The sequence below is a fragment of the Xylocopa sonorina genome, chromosome 8, assembly GCF_050948175.1.
Source record: "Xylocopa sonorina isolate GNS202 chromosome 8, iyXylSono1_principal, whole genome shotgun sequence".
In the NCBI taxonomy this organism is placed as follows: Eukaryota; Metazoa; Arthropoda; class Insecta; order Hymenoptera; family Apidae; genus Xylocopa; species Xylocopa sonorina.
The window spans coordinates 5,683,966-5,695,979 of NC_135200.1; positions in this window are offsets into that span (position 1 = coordinate 5,683,966).

The following is a 12,014-nucleotide window of genomic DNA, read 5'->3' on the forward strand; positions in this document are numbered from 1 at the left end:
GGATAGAGTAGTTTATGGGGTATTAGAGCAGTTGTACCACGACAACGGTACGATATGATGTCGGAATGTTGATGAGTTCTCAGTCTTGAATGCTGGTTTAGAAGGTGTTGTAATTGGAAAAGTTTGAAAGGGTGGGTGATCCGGAGTGTATGCCAGGCTCTAAGTAGGACGTTCGTTCCATTCGAAAGTTTGTACAATTGTGCTAGGATCGCGGCGGAAAGGTAGAAAGACACTTCTACGTTTCCAACTTTTAATTAGAGATTACGGTTTGGTTAGATACGAACCGCGGCAGAGCGTGGTATATTATAAACATAATTCCCATAATAAGATCACGCGATACCTTATTACGTGTCTGGTATCATCGATGTAATTTATCCTCTAATTAATCAACGATACGTTGGTCAGGATCAAAGTAGACGATCGAGAATTATTCGTAGCATCGTTGAAACACAAGATCGAACCGTTTATTACGATCCAACCGTGCGAGTGCACGCGTATATGTATCAATGTTTAACGAACTAGTCAAGAGAACGTCAGAAACAGCTGCCGCGCGATAAATCCCTCTTCAACCCCCCAAGACACGGATGGAACCACGTGCGCGTTACAAGAATCGCTCTTTCAATCGGCATTTACCTGTTTTCACGTCCGTTCTAGCCGATAACGCGCTCCGACCGTAATTACGAGAAGAAACACGAACAGTTTCATTGAGTCAACGGTAGTTGGAGTCGTCTCGTTCTCATCCGTACGGCAAACGATCCGAACGGCGGAACAAAGAACGATCACCAGCAAAGTTCCTGGGGAAACAGAACGGATCATTTGCACTTTAATCGTGGCGAGATGAAAAAGCCGGCTTTCCCTCGAACCGAGTTCGAAGCGAAAGGACGCGACGGTGTTAGAAAATCAATTTCGATTCTTCCTATTGTAACGTTATCTTGGTTCGTTTGTTCGATTAGTTTGTGTCTTTTCTTTTCTTCTTTTTCTTTTATTGATTATCGAGGATTGGTAAACACGCGGAAATATTGATTCTATAGATTCTACGATTCCAACAAACTTAAATAGCATGAATTACAACTATCTTCTTAATTTCGTGGTGTACGACTTGAGCACATTGATTAGAAAATTGTGAAAAGGTCAAACTAATTTGAAAGCCCATTGATACATTGATCGAAATATAGGAATTCTTCTAAATGTAATTGCTATAATCGAGAACGAGAAATTGCACGTCGAAATATTTATCTGCACTTGAAGCACATTCGAGCAACGACAACTTGAGCCAACTACAAAGATTGGAGACCTCCCCCAAAGAGCGAGGTGAATGCACAATGGGAGGGCTCCTCGAGGGGCGGAATTTTTTTTCTGCTCCTCGTAGAATATTCGATATTTAATATCCTTAATGCGTTCGCGGGACACGTACGCGGTCGTCATGTTTTAGAAATGTCTTTGGAAAGTGGAGCAAATTTGGAAAAGTCCCGGGGGTGTGGCAGTCGGTGTCGCGTTTCGCGCAACGGAACCAACCCCGCGATACATTTCCGGTGCGTTCGTTCCTCGTAACGAATGAAAATTCCTGCAACGACGGAGAAATAAAGAACTGAGTCGTAGTTCATGCAATCAGCGTAGATGGTAGTATTCCCAAACGTGGATAGGATATTGCACGTGAAAATGATCTCAATAACTTAATCCCTTCCGTACCCTCATCCGGCTTAATCCCTTAACGTGGGATTAAATTAGAAAGAATTTTCCATCTAAATTGAATTCCCTTTCTTTCGAATCTCCATGTGCACGGTTCCCGGAAAGAGATATGGTCTTTATATCGCCTTCGAATTAAAATTATTCATGTAAAGTAAGTAAATTTTGCTGGGACCCTTCGATGGCGTCCTCTGACAAGCAGAAGAAATTAAGAACTGGTTCAATAGCCACGTAAATTGCTTTTAATTACAGATAAATTGTAATTTAAGCTAATTATTCCGATAAAATTCATTTCACGTTCTTGCGTTTTAATAAATTACCTCTTTAAACAGAGATTTCATCTTCACCTTTTATAGTGTTAATAACGTGCAAAAGTAGCCCTCTTTATGATACAATTATGATCGGGGAAGATGCTGATCGTGGGATCCTGAGAGCAGAATTAATGAAAACCGCTAACTAAAATTTCAATCTTCGTTTACCTTCTTCCGTAGCATAGTAATATCGCGAACAACTTTTGTCTAATCCGAGGAACAATATTACCAATTACACAACGAGGCACGAACGGTCTGCACGTTTGCCACATAACGTATCGATTCTAATTTCCAACTACAAGCAATAGATATTATCGATAGGATCTAATCGACAACAATGCACCATCAAATTCTAATTGTGACGCATTAATGACAACAATTATCATCAAATAGCGCAGACGTATTGCGATAGATGATATGTAATTAAATCGAACATATCGAGCGCGTCTTGTGTATCCGTGTCCCGAACAGTAAACGTGATAATTCGAACGAATCATACTATCGATCACAACCCACACGCGCACAGTTGAGAAACAAATACGTTTCTTTGTTGTTTTCCTATCGAAGAGCGCGACACTTTACTCGTTTAGCATAAGAAGAAAAAGAAAAAATCGACTCTTCCTAACGAGGAGGGACGGAAATAAAGAGGAATTAATAAAGTCTCTTTAGCACTTTCCAAACGATAAAAGACTAATAAAATTTACTCCAAGAAACTCCTCGACTCCTTTGGTAGCCGAAAGAGACGCGGCGCAGCTTCCTTTTCTCCCCCACCCTACCTCTGAATCTCTGCAGCGATTAAAAAATGTATCTCCGTGAAGAGACGCGAGGTTCCACCTTTCCGCGCCAGTCATCGTAAAAATTAATGAACTCCTGCGAGTGTCAACGAGCTCGTAGCGGCGTGATAACGTTCAAAGACCCAACTTCCTGAAAAGGAGGAGCAGCGACCTCCTTGGGTGGCATCAAAAAAGCTGACTCGCTCTCCCTTCGCCTGGCCAAAGGCGGGGGCTCGTCCTTTTCTCCCGCGATTTCGAGAGTTGTCTTCGAGTAAGAGTAAAACTCTTCCTTCGCCGTTCTCCCCGGTTACATTGACTCCTCGTCATCGCAATGGGTCGGGGGGATGAGGAGAAAAATAAGAGAGAAACGAAAAAAGAAGGTACATCGTGTACAAATGGAGAGCTGTTCTTGGGTTCAGAATTGCACGGGCAGCGCAGGTACGAACAGCCTCTCTTTAACGTACGGAGCAACGAGGAACTGTTTTCTTCTGTTGAAATTAACTCCACCGCCAAGTTAACCTGGGCTATCTTGGCTAGAAACTCGCGAGAGGTTTCTCAAAGAAACAAATACGGTGAATAACAAAATAAAACCGTCTCGCGTGTGTATTTGGGAAAATTCCGGCGAGCTGCGCAGCGAAACAGCCGGGAACCGCGTCTTCCGTGGAACCATCTCATCGAGGGTGCTCCAGCTCCTCCCCTGGTACGCTCTAAAAGCTCCACGAATTGCATTACGCAGAGAGAAACCTCAAAAATTCTTAGAGTCACAAGAACACCGGAACACGTGCAGTTCGGGATGTTTCACAATCTCTGCTAACAACGTTCGAAACTGCAGTGTTTATATTTTAAACGAACCGAGTCGACTGTTTTATGTACTGCTCTAGAATAGCTCGTTCCTTTAAATATGAAACAGAGTAGAAAAAATTGAATGAAATCGAATGACATCGATGGGAACTGGTGTCTCGAACGCTGGAAAAAGATTAATACAAAAATAAAATAGCATCGAAACCAAACGAGGCAGAGCCAAACGAACCTTCATCCCGCGCAGCAAAGTATACTACATTTAGACTGTGCACTCTCAGAGAAGGATAGCTTAAAAAACCAATAAACTCACGTCAACTCCACATATTCTAAAAATCTTTAAACAACTGTTTCTCGATCTGCTAATACTCAACTTTGCTAATCGCAAAAGAAAACCTGTAGAAACGAGCGACACTCCTTGGCGAGCGAAGAAACGAGTGCAGAGAGAAAGGAAACCAAAAAGATACGTCCCAACTCGCCTACTTTAATATTCATGAATAAGGAGCACGCCAGAAGAATTGTTGAGAGTCGAGGCCACGTGTAACGCAACAATTAGGAAATCTAATTTCCCGTCCGGCACCCTCAGCGGCCGCAACAAGCGGAGTGGGTGTCAAGGTGGCTCAAGAGCCGCAGTGGCAGCGGTCCCGAGCCTGCGGAAGGTTTCGAGCTGTGCAACGCGCGCGAGCAGACGGCGAAGAAGAGGGTGCGGGGGAGGGTGCGGGAAATAAAACGGGGTGGCAAGCAACGGGGAGGTACGCAACGCCACGCGGATCCACGCAACCCAGTTTCTCCCTAATGACACGGGGGCCGCCGCGCGCCGATTGTTTTATCGACGAGCGCCACGTCGCCTGGAAACTGTTTCTGGATCGTTGGGCTAATCTGTTATGCGATATTTTACGTTCTTTTTGTTTAGACTCTAACCAGCCTCTCTGACCGGCATCCCCTTTGTCTCATTCCGAGTTCTTCTCATTTCGCTGATAATCGTACTGCGCGGACGTTCGCGCATTCGTGGGGAGAATTGGGATTTTTCGTAACAAAACTAGCTGATTATGGTTACGATACGTTTAATTAGCGAACGGAACAGGTAGCTTTGTTTCTTCGAATGCGCTAAAGCTAGTTCCAGGGGGGGAGGTTGGCCAAGGTGATTTAATTACAGGTGGAGAGAATGATTCATTGGTTTATCTTGATGCTACCGAAATTAGAGAACAATAGTTGTTATTAATAGAATGATTAGTACACGTGGGTGGTACTACGTGGAACGAGGTACAATGGTACGGTAACAAGTAAATAATTTCAGATTGAAATTTATGGGTGTATTGCTACCAGATCGTTTGCCGTTTTACTACCTCGAATCGTTTTCAAATCAAACCTGACGTAATGGTACAGGAACAACGGAGAACGTAAACGAAACGGCGGAGAATAAAAAGCCAACGAACGGATATTAAAAGAAACGAATCGCGAACGAAGTAGAAACGAATGGAATTGCCGAATCAAATTGCGAACAGGTGAATCGCTAATCAGAGCTTAATTAAAATGGAGCCACGAATTTAATTTCGTCGCGGCGACGCTGCATAGCCCACAGGTTGCCGCGAGTTAAAGCGCCGCGTTTTTATTAATTCTCCAGCGGGGATAATCGCGAGAAATCGGCGAGAAACCGAGGATCGTGGTAACGTCGATCGTACAATCGATACGCGTTCATGGTGCACGCTCGATGTGAATCGATATTCCACGACTCTAAATTTTTTTGCTGGTTTCAGTATAACAACCTAGCTTCTCCACTTTTTGTTCACTTTTTTACATTCGTTCTCTCTCTGCGTTCTTTATTCTCTGTTTTTTTTTTTTTTTTTTTTTGTTTTGTCAATAGTTGAAATATACGAACGTTGGATTTCCACGAAAGATAGCGAGGAGGCAGAAATCGGAAACAAAGCCAATATTAAAGCCACGAGCACTTTTAAGTCTTCGCGTTACAACGATGAGTTCGCTATACAACACGAAGACGTAAAAGGTACACGTGCTTCAATATCCCACGAGCATCCCTCCGCTTTTTCCCTCCCCAAAAAATTTGTCCCCGTTTCGCGAAGGTACTCCGCGACACTTCATCGAAACGAACTCATTCGACTTCCACTGATAGGGTTAATCGAAACCGACGATGCCGTGAAATTCCTCAAACATTTGTCACTCTCAATTTTATGATTTATGAGTTTTTATATGTTATCTACAACTTAGATAAGGAATTTTGTTTTAAAGGAATAATAGCGTTCATATTTAGCCAATATTAATAGCAATACGGAATTATTGACCATTTGTGACCCAAAGAAGAAATTTTCTTCGTTTGCGATCACTATTCACCATGCGTATACCTAAAACGAGTAATATCGTTGCTGTATCAACCTAAAAATGGTCCGTAAATATTGATAAAAAAATATACTCTTCATTCAGTCGAAATTTATCAAACAAAACATTTCTTGAATGGCGATATTTCAAATTAATGAAAAAGCGTAACATATTGTTAGCAAATATTGGTTTAATCGAACGATATATTTACCACTAATCACGTGGAAGCAAAATACCTTTTAATCCCCCTAATTGACGTGTAATAAATAAATTTAATCGATTTTTCCGCATCCGTAACACTGCCAGTTATTAGTAACCCGTCTGGTGCATTTAGAGGATCACGAGGATGCATGAAACTGTCGCGATTGGCTCTGTCGTGTCGTAACATTTAACACCGCGTCGCAATTTAATCGAACGCGACTGAAATCGCTCGTTTCATCTTTAATGTCCACTTTTACATCTCATAAAGATCATTGGCGCTGTAACGTTATTAGCCTGGGCTCTATTTATACTCAGAGGACCCTACATTCCGCTAGCCCGGGTCGTCGCCTCGACTATTTATAAGAGAAATAATTCGTCCGTATAAACAATTGAAAACTAATTACCGGCCAGAATTGCTCAGCCAGATTGCTTTTAATTATTTCGTTCGTAAATCGTTTTAAACGAACACGATCGAATGCGAACGGGACGTATAACGATACGGAAATGTTAAATTGCTAACATTTGTTTTATTTTTTTTTTTGCAGAAGCGGCATGTCAGGGAAAGACAGAAATAGAGGCGAAATTCGCCGCATTTTTCATCTCGAAGGGCGTTTCATCAATCAACAAAGTCGAAGGTTATACATTTAGTTATTATCGCCGATACGAGCTGCGTCCATCGTGTTCAATCATCTTGAAACAGTGTACGACCTGGGGTAAGTACAGATAAAATAAATATCGTCGACCTCTATCCTCTTGCTATGGTACACTCTCATTAGCTCGTTCGTTCAATATTTTCGCTACGTCCTTTCTAAATCCGTATCCAGCCGACGCTTTCTTCGCGATTATCCAACTTGATAGTTGAACTCAAAAGCACACCTTTTATGCTATTATAAAGCAGTTATTTTTCCCTTTCTCGACACCCAACTTGCGGTTCAATTACCCGGATTACTAACTGATACAGTACCAACCAATCGCTTACACTTCGACTCTGTCTTTTAGTTTCTATAAAAAGAAAAAAAGCTGCAATAATATCGGAGCAATTTTCAAATCCTCCTGCAAGTAATCTCGTGCCTGCTAATTACACGAAAATAATCCGAGGCTCCTAGCACAGACTAGGATTGCGCGTTTAAACTTCTCTGAACCGTAAGCGGATTAATCCATAATTAGCTGTCTCAAGAGATTTGATATTAAAATAAAGCAGAATAGAATAGATGCGAAGGGAGCTTGTATGTAATCGTAAATATTAATCCATCTCGCGTAGATTACACCGCTAAATAATTACTAAAGAATTATAATAACAGGCTTAATTACACGCAAAATGACGATAACATCTTATATTTACCGAAAAAATACGAATCGAGACTAACCTGATCAGGTGAACGCTCGTTCTCCACCGCGGTAGCGGCGACTTCCGGTAGAAGTGATCCTCCTGTTCGCTCGTCGCAGGATCGGCCAACTCGTCCGGATGCTGCTGCTCCCACGTCGCTAAAACGGCGACACGATTTCCGTCTCGATCGAGATCAATTGTTCCGTCTTGGCGCGAGATCGCTTGCCCATCAATTTAATCATGTTTACCGGACACACTCGCTTAAGCGGCAACGACGCAACGGTTCACACTTCCGGCCGGAACTCGGGCACACTGATGACAATCCGGGCTAGAGATCCTTGAAGCGCGCGACGGAAAACACATCCCCTGGGATATGAACAAATATTTGCTTTTTATGGTGGAAAATGAAAGGGGGTAGCCAAAATGATGGCGTCGATGGAACTATCAGCGAACTACTGCTTGAGAGAGCTTAGTTTTTGCCTGCCTTGTGCGATTTGAGGATCTACAGTGAAGCTTTTAGATGAAACCTGATGCGTAACGAAAGATTTGTGTTTATGTATTAGAGTGATAATATGTAATATTTAATTAACGACCACACTGAAGAATTTTCAACGATCACTGGTCACACTGAAATGTGCAAACATTCGAAGAACTTGGAGGAACATGGACAGACATGTTAAACCGGAGGATCCAGAGGAATAAATAGGAACGTTGGCTCTTCGATTGAAACATCGAATACAATATTATTCCACGTGTTTAATGAAGTATTTGCTGTTTCATAAAACACGGTACACTTCCGAAGCTGATAAAAAGAAGAAACAATTAATTTCTGTCGATCAAAACGCACGCTGATTGAATCGAACGCGCGATCGAATCGCAAGATTGCATTTTAAATCAAACATCGAATCAACTCTCGTATATTAAATAAAACAGATTCGGTGTACGCGTTCGTTACAGGGAAATTTTATTCAGTGCATAAACACGTTTCCCGACACGATGATATTTTTAATTTAAGACGTATGAAACTGAAACGCAAATCGAAACGCGTTACAAGCAAACATCGCGTTTGCATGTGTCTCTAAAAGACGCGATACGCATCGAAACAAAAGCAACGAACATCCAAACGAACGTTCCATACGTTTACAACCTAACACTCCCCGCTTATAATTCACCGCGTATATTCTACACCCAACGCAAATATATATCTATACATTTCTAAACTATACACCGAGCGAGAAACAGAAAAAGAAAAAAAAAGAAAGCGGAGAAGCAGCCAGCGTTTAAACAGACGTTTCATCCGTTACGACTGCTAAGAAAAAGAGCCACGAATCCCCGCGAGACTGCACATTTCTCAAACAGAGAGACGTTACACGCTCGGAGCTCTTCCGCGCGACACGAGGAAGGGAAGAAATCCGGGGTGAAAGAAATAAATTCGAGGAGAACGCCGACTAAGGCAACAATTTCACAGAGGTTGCGAAACCTTGACTCAATCGTTAAACGATCGGGACTTCGATCACGATTATCAGACTCGTCGTCGATTCCTCCGCTCCGTGTGTAACTACCGTGTTCACCCCTGCGAGACGCGTCGACGTCCACGCGCGAGCGATCCAGAGAAGCTTCAGCTTTGACCCGCGACGACGCGCCGGTTTTAACCGCGATTCAATTTCCCTCCCCGTGGATGGCGTGCGAGCAACGTTTCAACGAAGAAATCCCCGGAGAAGGTAACGCGAGCCAGCCATCGTCGGTCTATCTGCCCCCGCAACACGGTTTCCGTTGAGAGAGGCTGGGCTCGCGAGCACAGGTGGTTGGTTGCAGACGCGCTATTGTCGGGGGTCGTCAAAGAACGTTGAAGGGTGGACGTTTCGATTGTCTGCGTGGGTGTAGCGGGCGTGGCGGTGTTGGTTTTGTGTCGAGAGGGTGTGGAAATGAGAATATATGAATGGGGTAGCTTCGTGTCACCATCCCCTTTCATAGCGGACGGAATATTAACCCTGCTATGGAAAATATATTAACATTTTTCCTCTTTTAATGGTTTTTTAAATTAGAACTATATATATATATATACCAAGAACGTCTGATTTATTAGTTTACAATTCTTCATTGCAAATTATTCTTCTTAATTTTGAAATGAAATAGAGAATGAAAATGAAATCTAAATAGAGATCTTTATTATATGTTTCCAATTTTTGTTCCTTTTATACGAATAATAAATAAGAACGCCACTGTTGAGAAAGATGAAGGATTAATGTACAGTTTAATTTTCGTAATAATGGATAATAAAGAGCAAGCTCTGTTTCGAAACTAATAAGTCTCGTCAAGAGACGGGGACACAATTACTTAAGCGGAAGCTGACCCAAAGTCGGGGTTAAGAGATGGAGTACAACTTCTATTATACTGTGCAACAATGTTTGCTAATTTGTCAAAGGCCTGGGCTTATCATAGAAGACCACAAATGACGACTGTAAGCGCCGTACAGCACACAGTAGGGAGTTTGACGGGGAGTTCGACTTTAAACAACTGAAATTAAGCGATTGTACGGAAACCAGCATCACGGCGCCTGCAGCTGCAATGGCACTAACAATGCTAACCCTCATGCGTCCCTCGTGCCCATAATTTTGACGCAGTAACGTGAAAATCGATGAAATGAAAAAACGAATTTCTCCAAATTCAATGACTCCAAATGTATACACACATGTGCCTCGCATCGAACGAAGAACAGTCACAAAGTTCCAGATTTTCCTACAAATGACTGAACGATATCAATGATCATCTAAAAACAAAATACAGATGTTATCGAAAATAAACAACCACGAATGCACCCGAAACAGCTGCGTCGTCCATTACAGAAAAATATTGAACAAGCACCAACAATACGGTGCTCGTCAATACGATGTCGACACGGAAAAACAAAAGAGCCACGAACGTACGATGATAAAAAGCAGCTTAGAAAGCAGCCAGTTGCAACGGCATACTACGCGAGGAACATCGTTTTCCATTACCCCATAGCAGCGTCTATCACGCCGCGTATTGGTACCAAAAAGAAACGCGAGCAGCCTCGCACAACTGGCACAGGTGGTTGCGGGCACCCAAGTGTCACCCAGCCACCGCGTAACCGAGTACCAAACTCGACGGCTCTCCCGGTTCGAATGAACAGCAATTCGCTCGAGTAGCGGTGCTACCCTTCGAGCACACACAGCGCGATCGGAACGAGCACTAGTCGCGTGCCGCCGCGATCACGTCGCGCGTCACCCTTGATGGATCGCGGCCACCCTTGTTGGCTCCCATGTTGCGCGACGCGAGGGTGCCTCTCTTCCCGTCGGAGAGTAGAGCTCGATCGACTGGCCGGGGCGAAAGCCGTCGCGCGACTGAAACCGCTCTCTGCCCACAGCATCCCTGTCCTTTCCGCCCCTCCGTGCGAACGCCTGGTCCCGCTCTTTCACCCTCTTCCCCGTTCGACGTGCACGCGCGATTCCCTCTTATTTCACCCGCCCACGCTCCTCGCCAACCCAGCCACCCCCTGTCCGATATACTCTCGACGGTTGCGTGGGATTACGCGGGGGTGGCTTCGAGGAGGAACGCTACCGACGAGTCCCTCGTCTTGAATTCGTGCGTGGGACGACCGCGGAGCAACGCTGGTAATTAACTGAAGAAGAATGTTGCACCGGGTTCGATTCAGCTTTTTAATAAGCACGTTCGCGAGGATGCGTCGGGTGGTTTTCATGGAATTTGTTTCCGAGTTGATCTTCGAGAGCGAGTGGTTCCAAGGTACTTGTAATTGGTTGATTTTAGGTTCGTTTAATTAACCCTCTCGGATGATCAACGTTAGTTGGTAACATCGATGCAGTACTGCGAAGTGTACTTGCGTATTGGGTTTTTCGAATGCAGAGTTCAGTGGAAAGGGTAGATATTTCGTTATTGATGGAAGAGGGTTGAGAATGGTAGATAAAGGGTACGGTACGTTCCTGCAAACAAATTTCTCGTTTTAAAATTTAACCAAAGGGTGAACGCGAAATATTTTATCGCGCAGCAACGTCGTACGAAGAATACTGGGACGCGAAATATCTCGTCCAGTCGCGTGAAAGTTAGTACGTTATATCGTGGTCACAGGATATCTCCTCCATGATGTATAAAGGGTTAAGGAAGAAAAGTATGGCGCGTTGAATCTTTTACAGTGGCAGTTAGGAGATGAACGACTGCAGCGAAAATTTATTTTCAACGTGTAAAACTAAATAAGAGTAAGTCAAGATGTATATGTACAAAATTTTCAGGTGAACTAGGAAACAGGATTCTAGATACTCTTCTTGAGTAAGTTCGAGCGGCTTTTTCTAATTGATTAAATTCCATTTCCCACCGCGGCTATGGAATTGTTTTAGGGGAAGAGGTAATTAGGTGAACCGTCCATTCGATTACCGCGCATAGTTTCGTCGAAATCGAACGGCACTATATTAAGTAGTCTCGCTTTTCTAAAGAGGTGTAATTAGAGAAGCTTGGTATCGGGTTCGCTGTGTACTTGTGAGTTTCAAATGATTCGATGCTTGTATACAGTTTCCACTGGAATCGAGTGATACTCTGCGCGAACGAGAA